The sequence below is a fragment of the Hibiscus syriacus genome, unplaced genomic scaffold (genome assembly GCF_006381635.1).
Source record: "Hibiscus syriacus cultivar Baekdansim isolate YM2019G1 unplaced genomic scaffold, ASM638163v2 tig00110646_pilon, whole genome shotgun sequence".
In the NCBI taxonomy this organism is placed as follows: domain Eukaryota; kingdom Viridiplantae; phylum Streptophyta; class Magnoliopsida; order Malvales; family Malvaceae; genus Hibiscus; species Hibiscus syriacus.
In genome coordinates this window covers 549,455-565,173 of record NW_024062810.1, presented here as the reverse complement: position 1 = coordinate 565,173, position 15,719 = coordinate 549,455, and the positions used below count along the sequence as shown (strand labels likewise).

The following is a 15,719-nucleotide window of genomic DNA, read 5'->3' as shown; positions in this document are numbered from 1 at the left end:
GAAGAAAATGGGGCATGATCGATTTCGAGGACCAGATCGGTAGACAAAGAACGAGACTCCATCCAGGAGATAAAACCAGAACTAATTCATGTTGCATACATATTAGACATACTTAAGAACATCATATTTATCATTTTGTTCACATACATTAGTTTTGTAGCTTTAGAGTCAAGTTTTAACTTCAAGACGAAAGATACTCGACTCAAAAGTACCTTAAAAATCGATGGTGGTTGCTTAACTTAGCGGCGAGGAGCTATACCTCATTCAACTTGACATATTGAAAGATCGACAGATCTTAGAATCAACTTCAGGCGGGTTCATGATCCAATTCAGAACAATTCCAGTTCAGTTTAACTCCATGGCAAGTAATTAGTTTCCAGTTAACGTTTTTAAGCCATATTTCAACTCCACGACGGATGATATCTGGCTGACAGAATATACCACTTGGATTTCCCGTGAAGGGGAGTCCTTTAAAAAAGTAGGATCGGCTTAGACCCGTGAAGGGGGACATCCTTCATTTAGAGGAGACTTACAGCACAACTTAAGTCGAGAAAAGTTGTTTGTCAACAAACAACTTTCCAGTTCAGAGTTTGAGCCAGCGAAAGATATCGAACTTGAAACGACACAACTTATACAAGTTTGGGCTTCAACTTCACAACGAATGATATCCAATTCAAAAGCTCAACTTCACATCAAATGAACCATTCACGATTTTAACTTTATGAAGAAAGATATCGTGTCAAAATGGATTGACTTAGTTTCACAAAAAATGAGTCATCTGCAGTAATAGGAGGTTATCTCCCAGCTTATTACAGTATAGTTCAAGGCAAGAAGGGCTATCTGTCAATAGAAAAAACTGTCAAGTTCGATTCCATTCAGATTGATGACATATCAACCGCATGGTAGCATCAAGGAACTACTTTTCGGTTGAAGTTTAAAACCAAGGTCTTTAAGTAAAGAAGAAGATCTGAGCAATCTCTCAATCTAGTACAACATAACTCAAGGTGAGGAGGGTTAGCTGTCAACAAAAACCTTTGAGTTCGATTTCATTCAGCTCAAGGGCATATCAAATTTACAGCATAACTCAAGGCGAGAAGGACTATCTGTCAACGAAAACTTTCGAGTTCATTTTCATTCAGCTCGAGGGCGTATCAACTGTATTGTAGCAACGAAGAACTACTTACCGGTTAAAGTTTAAACCAATGTCTTTAAGTCAAGAAAGAGACATGGGTTAGTTGTGTTTTAGTGACAAGAAACTATCTTCCAACAGCATAGCTTAAATCGAGAAAAACTATCTGTCAACGAAAACTTTCGAGTTTGATTACATTCAGCTCGAGAGCCTATCAACCACATGGTAGTATCGAGGAACTACTTTTCAGTCGAATTTTTAAACTGAGGTCTTTAAACCGAGGAGAAGATCAAGGTCGAGTACGATTTGACAACAAATAAGCCACCTTTCGATTCAAATTCCGAACTACAGTTTCAATTTCATGAAGAAGCATATCATTTCAAGACTAACTCAACTTCGCGACGGATGAGTCATCCGTAATTCAATTTAACAAGGAGTTATTCCTAATTGCAATATCATAGTCAATTTTCAACTCCACAAGGGAGGATATTAGACTCAAGAACCCCTTCATACCGAACGAAAATTTGTGTCCTTTTATCTTTGTCCTATTTTTTCGTTACATGAAAAATGGACAAAGAGGAGCAGTTGTAGACACTCATTTTCGTCTAGAATTATTTTTAATAATATAGTATAGTTTTTTTTGAAACATACAGTTTTTTTAAAAATCGGTTTTTTGAAAAAATATATATTATATAGTTTTTGAAAACATTTTGAAAATATATATAATATATAGTTTTTGAAAACATTTTGAAAATTATATATAATATATAGTTTTTGAAAATATTTTGAAAAATATATATAAAATATAATTTTTGAAAAACATTTTGAAAAAATATATATAATTTATAGTTTTGAAAATAATTTGAAAACATATATATAATATATATTTTTTAAAACATTTTGAAAACATATATATAATATATAGTTTTTGAAAATATTTTTGAAAATGTATATAATATATAGTTTCAAAAAAATTTATATTATATTAATATTATTTATTTTTTATTAATATATATATATTTATTATTTACTTATTTTTTTATTTTGGTCCAGGGTCCAGTGCGTCTAAATGGGCAAAGAGCCCAAGTCAAGGTTCGGGTCTAGAATAGGGCTTGACCTAACCCAAAAAGAAAACTAGGGTTTCCAATGATAGACACCGACGTGCAGTCAATTGAGGGCCATTAGATCTGACCCTTTGATCTAACGGTCCATAATACACCAAATGTGCCCAACGGGGGTTTCAACGACGAATAGAGACCCCAAGATTTTTGGCCAAGTAAATCAGAACCGACCCATCCCGAAATCCTTGGCCAACAACGAGCAGTAACCACAATAATCGAAAACGGCCACCGATAGAGGGGATATAAATACCCCCAACGAGCCACCAACAAGAGAACACAACACAACAACCGGAGTCAAACCAAACACGAGAGCAGACATCAACATCGAACCAAAAACAACACAGAAGCATCATCGGAGCAAAATACAAACCACAAGCATACCAAAACACAACCACAATAGCCATCAAAAACACCAAAAAAATCAACAAACAAAATAAAAGCAAGTAAAGATATCAACAGCAAGAGCACGGAGGGATATCGTCAGAAAAATGAGCATCAAAAAGGTAAGAAGTTGCATCAGAAAAGGTAAAAGTCGAAGCCTTTTTATTTAGATCTATGACAACTCGGCTCGATTCAGGATAATCGGACCTTGGATTTGTGTTCGCGAGACCAAGGGGGTCATTTTGGGGTAATTTGGGTTTTTTTCGGCGGCCGAAGTGGCGGTCGGAGGCCACCAGGTTGGGGAAGATGAAGCCTAGGGGAAATATTGAAAATGAAATGAAATAGGGTCTTTTGGCACATTTATATACGGAGGACCTTTGTGTAATTAAGGGATTGTTAAATTCTTTCTGTCATCCCCAAACTTTTGAAGTGTAGTTCATTTCAATCATTGTGTTCAATTTGGTCTCTGAATCTTCAATTTATTCAATTCGGTCCTTATTTATAATTTACATTTTTGCAATTTAACCCCTCTAACTCTTTTTTTTTTTTGCATCTCATTTTTAGTACCAATTTGATCTATCAATTTCAATGTGTTTCAATCGAATCCTTTAAATTTTTAGTTATTTGTTGTTTTCTCCCTTTTTTTAGCATTTTTATTTTATTTTTTTCTTAATCATTATTTGTTATATATATATATATATATTACTTCTTATAATTTTTTTATTTTTTATTACTTTTAAAATTTAACTTTTTTTTCTTATTTATTTTATTTTATTTTTCCCTTTGATTTATTTAATATTTTTATTTTTATTTTTCCCTTTGATTTATTTAATATTTATTATCTAACATTTTCAACTTTTTAGGGATACTTTCAACCAATCAAAAGTAAGTAATTTGAATTGAGTTTTTAAATTTTAATTTTTAATTCTCGCAATTAAGACAATCGACAAATTAAATGGTACCGAAAGGGCAGTTCAAGGGTGAGAATCCTTCCTTGAGTGTAACCGACTCCCGAATCCGGCACATTTCTGGCAAAACACAGATTATGTAAGATAGTGTCTGATCAACCAAATTTTTTTTAAAAAAATAAATGATCGGTGGCGACTCTAATATTTTATTTAACTCAAAGCCCAATTCCGAGCTCACCCGAAAGATAACTACGACATGTTTGTTTTGAAATTTTCATCTTCTTTAAAAAGGACATACGAATTTATATAATTACATAAAAAATATATTAATTTACATTAATTTAAAAATTAATAGAATTGAATTGTTTTTAAAAATAAAGATGGAACTTGAGAGAGAGAGAGAGTAATTCACTCAGATCAAAATCCTCATTGGTGCGTTTCAATCCATATGCATTTAGCGGGATGTGATTAGAATTGGGGTTATGCTATTGAAATTAAACAATCCCCAAGTTAATAACCAATCGTACAAGGGAATAGTGGTTAGAATTATTTATTAATATTTTAAAAATTGAGAATCAACTACTTTTCCCATCAATTTATAGTTTGACTTACATTTTAAAATATATTTAAATAAGAGTAATATATTTGTAATAAATAAATATATAAAACTTAATTAATAATTTTAGTCGTTAAAGAAATTATTATTTTTTATATATGTCTTAAATTTGAATAAATAGGTTCATATAATATAAATATGATGTCGATGATTAAAAAATATAAATAAATAATATATCTTAATCACTTTAAATTATTTAAAAAATAAATAAATAAACATACAAACGATGTGGTAAGAGAAATAGGATGCATACGGCTTTAACCTCTTAAAATTTCGAAAGTTTGCAGATAAAAGTATTCAATTATTAGTAAAAAATTAATACACTTAAAAATGTTAAATTATGATCAACTATGATAAAACTATTCCTCATCCCATACTTAAACAGGGATAGGATATGTTGTTGGCTACGACCCTTAAAACTGACCTTTTATTGGAGTAAGGGCCGAGGCAACCAAGTCAGTCACTCGTCGACAACTCCACGTCTGTAACACTCATCAGCTGATCTGAATCCTTGTCAGCAACTAAGACCAATCCTTGTAATCAAACACAAACCAACGTTTGAGTCTTATGTAGGGTTTAGGATCAAATGATTAATTCCAAGAAAGATCGGAGGCGACATTATTTTGTTATATCATTTTCGTAGATGCAATGATGTTTGCAATACGGTCTATCTCCACATAAAAAAGATCCATTTTATAATTTACCAGTTAGGCTATATGATCCCATTAAGTCAAGGGTCCCATTCTCCACAATCAATCGCTAAAAAAAGGAACTATTTATCAGCAGTATTTATATAATTGAATGGGGCCTTTCCGAATCTCCCTACCTATCATTTTTTTTTGTCCAAGTCTCTGTAACAACTAAAACTAGTCACCACCACCACCAGTGGCAGCACTGATCAGGTGCTTTCTCGCCAATCGGACTTCATTAACTCACGAACCATCACAGCGCCCGTGAGACAATTTTGCCAAACGTGTGTTGATGTTCTTGAATCGAATTGTTTATATATATATGGCTTAGTGCTCGACATGGGAACTTGAAAATTAAAGGAAACAAAAACGTTGGCTAGTGTTCCTTTTTGGTTTGTTTGCCACGAAACGCGTCATCTCTAAAGCAACCGACGATTTCTGGTTTTTCCCTTTCCCAAATATGGGCGTTACCACCTCAATATCTCACTCACTCTAAGCCTTCCCCAGCACTTGATCCTTCCAAAGAAGGAATCCCCCCTCACCCCTAAACTTCACACTTCCCCCCCCCCCTTTCATAAGCCATCTAACTATTATGCGCCATGGAGCTCAATACACGCCTCCGCCTCTCCTTACTCCTGCTCCATCTCCCACCCTAAACGCGGCCGTCACAGGCGGAGGCCACGATCATCCAATGCTTGTTTCCGTTTTCTTAGCACTTTTTCTCCCATGCGCCGGCATGAGTGCGGTTTTCATTGTTTATATTTGTCTTTTATGGTACCTCCTCGAATTATCGGACTGATAATAATTCGGGGTCGTCCTCGGCAATTAAGCAGGTGAGTGAGAAAGGGCTGTCTGTTTCAGAGCTAGAAAAGCTTCCCAAGGTTACCGGGAAGGAGCTCGTGTTGGGGACTGACTGTGCAGTTTGTCTCGATGAGGTCGAGGCTGAGCAGCCGGCTAGAATGGTTCCCGGTTGTAATCACGGGTTTCATTTGGAATGCGCTGATACATGGCTTTCTAAGCGTCTGGTTTGTCCTGTTTGTAGAGCCAAGCTTGAGCCTAAGTTGTTCGATTATCCTTCGCATGATAATCCCTGATAAGCTTTAAGCCCTTAACTTCTACAACAACAAAAAAGGGGACTTCTCTTAAGTTCAGTGTTTGATGTTCGTACGAAGGTTTTTTCTTGGAGAAGAAGAGAATAAAGGTGTCACCTAAGTTATGTTATATATTTCATATCAGCATGCATGTATAATTTCTCTTTTCCAGTGATATTTTTATGTTGGTTAAAATGATTCCTCTTAATATTTACTCTATATGGGATGTTTCTTGCTGAGTAGAAGTCCTCCATTGTTTGAAGAGCTAGCTTTTTTTCGCTTTTTTTAGTGTGGAAGATGAGGGTTCATTGATTCATAGGGGAAAGCACCAACAAAAAATGATACAGAATAACTAAAAGTAAACACATGAATATCATGGATGCCACTGTCATACGGGCATGCAATGTCGCCCCAGCCAACTACTTCAACAATTAATTCTGTCAAAAATCAGCGCTTTTATTTACTTTAACCTCGTTAATAACCCATTTGATCTCAATTCGATTGCTCAAAAAAAAAAACGCAAATGGCAAGGCCGGCCTGCAACAATCTGCAGGTTTATACCACCTAGGCCAGGCATGGGGATCAATCTGCATTACTGATTTTCCTATTTTTATGTTTAGAATATACATTGAAATTAAGTGTAGACCTGGTCGAGTTTTGTGTCTGGCGATATGTGCCAGCTGTCTATTTATGGATGGCCGGGGTTGTTGGGTTTATGTCTTTTTGCCTATTAAATGAACCAATGCAACAAATTTAACTTAAATCACCATACATATTTATTAGGCAATTTGACTGCCACCCACCACTCTGCTTTAATTCTATTCCATGATTAACACTTACGCGCGACCTAACCTAGCATAATTAGAATTCAGTCAGATTTGCATGTAATACGCAATTTCTTGGAGTTTCCTATTTTTGTTCATGCTCTTACAAATAATCAATGAGCATGAAAGAAAAATGTTAACGAGAAATTATTATAAATATTTGATATATTGATTATTAATTAAACAAATAAAAATATGTTACGCATATTTTATCTAATATATTTTTGTTCAAAATATAATATATTAATTACTAAATACCATGGCCGGTTTTGGGTTTGTGCGGGCTGCCCAACCGGACAGGGCCCAATTTTTATAAAGGCTTATAAATTTTTTTAAGTCTTTTGTATATACGTGTATTTAGGATGTTTGGCCCAAAAGTTTTCAAGTCCAAGGCCCCTATTATTTAGAGAATAACTTACTTTGTATTTCACTTTATTACATGAAGATATTTTTACCACTATTTAGCGTTTTCTTATAGTTGTAATAAATTTTGAAATATTAGTGAACTTTATATATATAATATTTTAGTTTTAAAAGACCTATTTTACTGTTATAGCATAAGACCACTAAAATTTACAAGACGACCCTGCTAAATACTATAACTAGTCTCGTCTATTGAAAGAAATGTGTACATTTACGTGGTTGCGAGGGGGAGTCTTTTCGGCCAGCCGTCTAGACAGATTTCTTATCTCTCCAAAAGTTCTTCGTTGTTGGCCGAATCTATTACAAATCACCCTTCCAAGAAACCTTTCAGACCACAATCCAATGCTATTGAAAATTGAGACCTTGAGTTGGGGTCCGAGGCCGTTCAATTTTTTTTCACTTTGGGTTGAAGAGCGTGGTTTCGTAGACTTGTTAAAATCTAAATGTGGAAATAAGGAAAAAATTGGTATGTGTCAATTGTTGAGATCTATTAAAGCAGCAACTAAAGTTTGGATGAAGGACACCAAATCTGAGGAATCAGAAAACATAGTGGAAATAGAAAGGAGAATTGAAAATTTGGAAGCTTCATTGCTGAAGGGTGGTAATAACAATGGGACTGTAGCCAAAATCCGCTCGCTAAAAGGTAAAGTTTGGTCTATGTATAGTAGAGAGGAGAGAGAATGGTTTCAAAAGTCTAGACTTAGATGACTCAAAGAAGGAGACAAAAACACAAGTTTTTTCATTTTTCGGCTGCTATTAGAAGTCAGTTTAATCTTATCTCTTGTATTCGCCTCGGTAATCAGGTGGTTAGTGATCCAGAACAGATTTCTAAAGTATTTAAAGACCACTTTCGGAGCTGTTACAACATGTTGAAATCTATTATTGTGAAATGACTTGATATTCAGCTTAAGAAAATTAGTGCAACTTCTCTTAGTTTATTGGAATCGCCTTTCTCGGAAGAAGAGGTTTGGGGATCGATTTGTTCAATGGATAGGTGTAGGGCGTCAGGTCCCGATGGATTCAATCTAAAATTCTATAAGAATTTTTGGGTCGACTTAAGAGGTAAGATTATGGAGTTCTTTGACGATTTTTATAAGAGAAAATAATCTCAGTGACCAAAAATCCCATATAATATACGATTTTAACCAACTTTTTCCGGATTTGCCAAAATGACCAACAAAATCGCAATGCGATCGCTAATTCGCAACGCGATCTCCATTATTGCAAATCAGTTTCCAGATTCGCAACGCGATTATGACTATTGCAATGCGATTTTCCAATTTCGCGTTGCGATTTTCCCAATTCGCAATGCGAATAAGTAAATCGCAATGCAAATTTGGAAAATCGCAATGCGATACTGACTATCGCAATGCAATTTTCCTAATTCGCATTGCGATTTACGTATTTGCATTGCGATTTTCATAATTCGCAATGCGAATACGTAAATCGCAACGCGATTAAGTAAATCGCAATGCGGATTAGGAAAATCGCAATGCGAATACGTAAATCGCAATGCGAATCTTACTATCGCAATGCGATTTACATAGAGCCATTCGTATTAGCGCAAGAAAGATGGTTTTACTCGGATGAATGACGTCGATGTTGTCCGAGTATGCCTTCTACTACTTTTGTATGCCGATTTTTTAGGCAGAGAGGCCAGACAACCTATTCCTCAGGAGCTAATATTATTGGTAGATGACCTAAATGCATGGAATCTGTTTCCATGGGGTTCGTATATATGGAAAACTACCTGGACTAAGTTGTCGTCTGCCTTTGATGACCGCAAAAGTTTGCGGGGCGATGGGTCGAAATACACTTTGTCAGGCTTTGTTTGGGCCTTTAAGGTAAGAATTTCTATATAATGTTTTCAAAATTATAATTAATTATTTAACAATTACTAATGTTTGTTATTATATTTTTTGTAGATTTGGATACTCGAATCGACAACCGGAACAGATTGCAAAGAGGGGTTGGAACGGTTTTGTGTTTAGGGAGTAAGGAGATTGAAAGATAGAGAATTGCAAAGCGATTTATAGTGGTTCGACTTTCTCAACCAAAGTCTACGTCCACTACCTTAGCTCCTCACTAAGGATTTTCCAACAAATTCACTAATTTGTTCTTTCTTTTGAGGACAAAGAGATAACCTTACAACTCCCTAGTTTTTCCGGGCTAAACTAGAACCTTCCCCTAGCTTTTACACGGGCTAAGCTAGAACCTTTCCCCTTTACAAAAGGATAAAAGATGTAAACAATAAAACCTCTCTAAGGTAGGTGTTTACAATATTGAGCTCACAAGAACAAAAATATTTACAAGAGAAAGATGAAATAAGAATGAAAAACTCTTCTCTTGTGTTTGATTGCTTGGATAGTTGTTCTCTTACTTCTTCAAGTGTCCTCAACTTGTATTTATAGCTTGGAATGTGTTTGATGTTGTATATAGCCGTTGGGGATGTTTTGGAGTTATTTGGGGATGATTTTTCTACTCAAAAAGGCTGCCCATAACATGATGCATCGATGCATGATCAAGGTGCATCGATACCCCTTCATTAAATTCAACTAAACTAGCCGTTGTAGCCTTGATGCATGGATGCATGGCATGATGCATCGATGCATGGATGCATGGCAAGGATGCATCGATGCACTAATTGCATTCGATGTTTGGATGCATGGATGCATTGCCTGATGCATCGATGCATTAGTGCAGATGCATGGATGCACTGCAGGGATGCATGGATGCACTACAGGGATGCATGGATGCACTTTGACACCCTTTAGCATTTTTTTCTCAAATCTGAATTTAATGGACTTTGAATTATTTTTGAAACCTTTTGAAAACTTTGAATAAATTCAATTCAAATCCAAAAACATTTTGCAAATTCAATTCAAGTCCAAAAACATTTTGCCTTAAGTTGTTATATCAAAACATAGTTCAACATTCTCCCCCTTTTTGATATAACAAAACATTTGAAAAATTGTTTTTGACAAAACTCCCCCTTAATAAAATGTTTAATGAAAAAGATACTAATTGTTGGAAAATATATGAAAATGTTAAGCTTCCCCTTTTTCATTAAGAAATTGAATTTTTCAAACCAAACTTCTCCCCCTTTTTGTTATATCAAAAATAATTCAATCTTTGAAGTTCTAAAATAACATTGGAGAATAAGTGATAAAATTGACATTTAAAAATCATTTGAAAAATTAAAGCTCCCCCTTAATAATAGCATTCCAAACAAAATTAAGTTTTTAAGTTCATGACACTTAAACAAAATATTGAATTTCTACAAAGAATAACAAACATGTTAGAGGCACATGAAATTCAATATATCCAAGTCTAAAATACTTTATGCAATACCAATTGTTGAAATTTGATATTAATACCAATTGTTAAAATTAATTGCATTTGCATAAAGTTTTCCAAAAATGTTATGCATTTTTAAAATTTGATATCAATTGCTAGAGATATATCATTTTCATTTAGACCACATGCATAAACATTCAAATTTAGGCCAAAAATTAAAATTTATAAAATCAAAGTATTTTTAAATTTGATATCAATTGTTAGAGAGATATCATTAGCATTTAAAACCAATTTTGACCAAAATTCATTATGATGAACTCAAAATTCTCAAAAATTAATATAACTTTAAAATGTTCATCATAATCATCTTTTCAACATATATGAGATTAAAACAATGATGCATAATCATTTAAAACCAAAACTCATGCATGCTTAAAATCAAATGAGCAACCAAATAACCAAAATTAAAAGCATTAAGCTTAGAGGTTACCCATTCCTTTTTCAAGTGTGGCTAGAGCATCTTGAATATCATCACTTTCATCACCATTGCTCCCACACACCTACAAGAGACATTTAAGTAGATTTTGGTATCCAAATTGCTTTGATCCTTGAACATTAGTTTCAATGCCCCTTGTTCCTTTTGGAACCCATACTTGTCTAATTTTAAAACGTTTTCCTTTCTTCAAAGGACAAGTATGTTCCAAATGACCATGAAAATGGCAATGTGAGCATTTTGCCATTTTTACACATAATAGGTTATTTTTAGAAATTAATTCTTTTTCTTTTGTTAAGCCTTCAAGCTTAACTTCTAACTCAAAATTTTTCTTTTCTAAATCATTTATTTTGATTTTTTGAAAGCTCTAAATCATTTTTCAAAATTTCATTTTGATTTTCAAAATCAACTTTTGCTTTCAAAATCAAATTATCTTTAATTTTGAGTTTTGAAATTAATTTCGTATATTTGGATTTCATGGTCTCAAATCCCAAATACAACCTATTATAAGCATCTTGTAACTCATCAAAAGTAAATGAATTAAATTCATTTGAGTTAGAAGATACCTCAACTTCTTCATGAGTGGCCATGAGGCATAGGTTGACTACTTCATCTTCATCATTGGAATCATCTTCATCACTCCAAGATTCAACAAATGCCTTCTTCCCCTTTTTCTTTAGAAGGGGACATTCATATTTGACATGCCCTTTTCTTTGACAATTGAAGCACACCGGGTGACTCTTCTTTTTGGTTGATTCATGTTTCACTTCCTTGGAAATCATGAATCTCTTGAGTTCCTTCAAGAGCTTGACCATCTCTTCTTCTTGTTCATCATCTTCTTCATCCACCTCATCACATGATTCTTGATAGCTTTCATTGGTAGATTTGGAGGCAATGCCTACCTCTTTATTATCTTCCCTTTCTTCATCTTCCTTCACCATCATCTCATGAGTGAGAAGGGAACCAATTAGCTCTTCGAGAGTGAGAGACTTTAGATTTTTAACTTCGATAATGGCCATATATTCTTCGATTGCCACTCCTTTGGAAGAGAGTAGATCACTTTCCTTACAAGCTTCTCATTAGGGATTACTTCTCCATATCCCTTGAGACTGTTGACAATCACGGAAAATCTATCCGTCATAGCTTTGATGTCTTCATTGGGTTTCATCTTAAAGTTCTTGTAGCTATGGTTGAGAAGACTTTTCTTTGATTCCCTCACTTCGTTGGTTCCTTCATGAGTGACTTGGAGCTTATCCCAAATCTCTTTGGCACTGGAACAAGATGATATTCTTCCATATTCATTTGGCCCTAAAGCACATAATAGAATATGTATAGCCTTAGAATTAAGCTGTAATTTTTTCTGCTCTTCTCTACTCCAATCGTTGTACTTGCCGGGTGGAGAGGAGTAACCGTCCATGATTGAGTTCCAGGCTCCTAGATTGTAGGATTGAATAAAGTACATCTTCTTATTCTTCCAATGTGCATAATTTGCTCTATTGAAGAAGGGTGGCTTGTTGACCGGTTGTGAATCCATAATAGGATATTCTTCAAGGTAATAAACACCAGAGGAAAAAGTCATATTTTTGTCGGTTGCGTCAGGAATTGGTAGAGCGTCTTCTAGGATCGTCTCAAGGTGGTTAAACCTTCTTAACGAGTTAAGCTCTGATGCCAATTATTGGGATTTTCGGACGCTCGAATCGATAACCGGAACAGATTGCAAAGAGGGGTCGGAACAATTTTGTGTTTAGGGAGTAAGGAGTTTTGAAAGATAGAGAATTGCAAAGCGATTTATAGTGGTTCGACTTTCTCAACCAAAGTCTACGTCCACTACCTTAGCTCCTCACCAAGGATTTTCCAACAAATTCACTAATTTGTTCTTTCTTTTGAGGACAAAGAGATAACCTTACAACTCCCTAGTTTTTCTGGGCTAAACTAGAACCTTCCCCTAGCTTTTACACGGGATAAGCTAGAACCTTTCCCCTTTACAAAAGGATAAAAGATGTAAACAAGAAAACCTCTCTAAGGTAGGTGTTTACAATATTGAGCTCACAAGAACAAAATATTTACAAGAGAAAGATGAAATAAGAATGAAAAACTCTTCTCTTGTGTTTGATTGCTTGGATAGTTGTTCTCTTACTTCTTCAAGTGTCCTCAGCTTGTATTTATAGCTTGGAATGTGTTTGATGTTGTATATAGCCGTTGGGGATTTTTGGAGTCGTTTGGGGATGATTTTTCTACTCAAAAAGGCTGCCCATAACATGATGCATCGATGCATGATCAAGGTGCATCGATACCCCTTCATTAAATTCAAATAAACTAGCCGTTACTAGCCGTTGCAACCTTGATGCATGGATGCATGGCAGGATGCATCGATGCATGGATGCATGGCAAGGATGCATCGATGCACTAATTGCATTCAATGTTTGGATGCATGGATGCATTGCCTGATGCATCGATTCAGTAGTGCAGATGCATGGATGCACTGCAGGGATGCATGGATGCACTGCAGGTATGCATGGATGCACTTTGACACCCTTTAGCATTTTTTTCTCAAATCCCGAATTTAATGGACTTTGAATTATTTTTGAAACCTTTTGAAAACTTTGAATAAATTCAATTCAAATCCAAAAACATTTTGCAAATTCAATTCAAGTCCAAAAACATTTTGCCTTAAGTTGTTATATCAAAACATAGTTCAACACTAGGGTTATTTCCTGGAAGAGGAAACGTCTGTTGGATTGGGAAGACTTAATACCATATACGACAATAAATAATGTAAGTTAACACAAATACTATCATATATAAACACGTTATTAATAGTAGACGTTTAACTTTGTTTGAGTTTTTATATTTTTAGAAGGCCAACATTCCATTAATGAGACTGACACCCACGGAGGCTGAGCTTGCCACTGATTGGTGGCAAGCTAGTCAGCGTTTTCTTGATGGCTCGAATGATGAGCAGCCTCCACTTCTCCACTTGAGAGCCATCACCTCACCTAGAGCCATCACCTGATCGACCCGACTATACACCTCTACAACGAGAGCCATCACCTATCCCGTCACATCATCGAGCCTCTTCTCCACCATCACCTCATGATAGGCGACCGGCAAAGATGCCACGACTTCTATCTCCCTGTTCTCCACCTCCACGGTATGAGTCAAGGGAGTTACGTGATGAGGTCAATGCCTTGCGTGAGGAGATCGGTACTCTACGCGATAACGATGGTGCATGGCGTGTGGAGGTGTCTACTTTACGTGGTGAGGTTGCCGCTCTACATGAGATGGTAGTATCGTTGTAGAATGAGGTTCATACTCTACGCAACGAGGTAAGTTTAAGATTTTCCATATTTAACTTGATGATAAATTTACTCGTAATTTCACTTAAATTAACCATTTCACTTAGATTGCTTAGTAAATTTATTCGGTTGTTGCCAATAATGCTAAACTGTTTATTAACACTGTGAAGTTAGTATTTGTCTTTTTGTTTTGTCTTTTGGTTGAAGTAAATTTATTCGGTTGCTGCCAATTCTGCTAAATTGTGTATTCTTTAACACTGTGAAGTTAGTATTTGTCTTTGTTTTGTCTTTTGGTTGAAAGTTTGAAATATATTTGTCTTTGTTTTCACTGTTTAAATATCATGTCTGTTTATTTACTGATATTTGTATTTAATTATTTAGCGGACCGATAAGGTGGATGCTTTACGTCGGGTTTTTCTTGCATGACAGAGTTCACGCATCAGACGGCGTGCATGTGCTATTAAGTCTCCGTACCCCCCAATAGTGCGAAGACACCACAAGAAGAAGCCCGACTCGCCTGTCATCCCTCAAGAGTCCACTCCTATCGTTGAAGAGGCCCCTATCATTCCTCGAGAGTCCCCTCCCACCGTTCAAGAGGCCACTGTCATCGTTGAATAGGTCCCTCCCACCATTCAAGAGCCCGATTCACATGGCGTCATATGTAGGATTCTTGAGAAACCCTCTGACGTGCCGGACATGATGGATTCAAGTTGGCTCTCGTATGAGTTACTGGCCAGTACCATACCGGTATCTGAAGTGGAGAGGAAACAACTACCGAACACAATTCTGGATAACACCCTTTGGGCTAAGACCGCAGTTGATTTTTATCTACATGAGCGGAGCTAGGGGTGTTTCACTGACATATGCAAGCTCAACGATGATATCTATTTGTTGCTTGATCGGTCTTGGTGGGGCGTATTATTAGGGGTCGAAGACAATGGCTATTTTGATGGAGGGGTAAGTCTTATATTTTTCTTATATTTTAATTTGATTATTTTTTTTAAATTTATGTAAGTTACTAATATATGTTTTTTTTGTAAAACACATATCGATGCGTGGGTGTCACGTCTTCTAATAATTAGGAAACTTAAGGAAAATAAAAGAAATACACGATATACAATTATGCCGACGTCTTTTAACGCCGTTCACTTGAAGAATCAACGAGATGAATCATTTGCGTTGGGCAATGGACAAGCTAAACTTTATCCTGCATGGTGGGAGGTCGATAAGGTTAGTGTTTATTTTAGATTGATTTTAAAGGTATTCATAAATAAGTGCGCAAATGAATGAATTATTACTTATGATTGCAGGTGTTTATCCCTGTTTTAGAACGTAAACATTGGCTTCTCGTCGAGCTTCAGATCCTATCCCTTAAGGCAATAGTATATGACAGCATGATAAATTACATATCAGTGGCTGATTTAAGAGATATTATTAAGGGATGGAGCTCT

General features: G+C 35.5%; 1 pseudogene; it reads left to right on the top strand.

Moving 5' to 3' along the window:
* Nucleotides 1-1,678: 1,678 nt before the first annotated feature.
* On the top strand, nt 1,679-6,048 carry LOC120136989 (annotated as a pseudogene).
* Nucleotides 6,049-15,719: the final 9,671 nt, after the last annotated feature.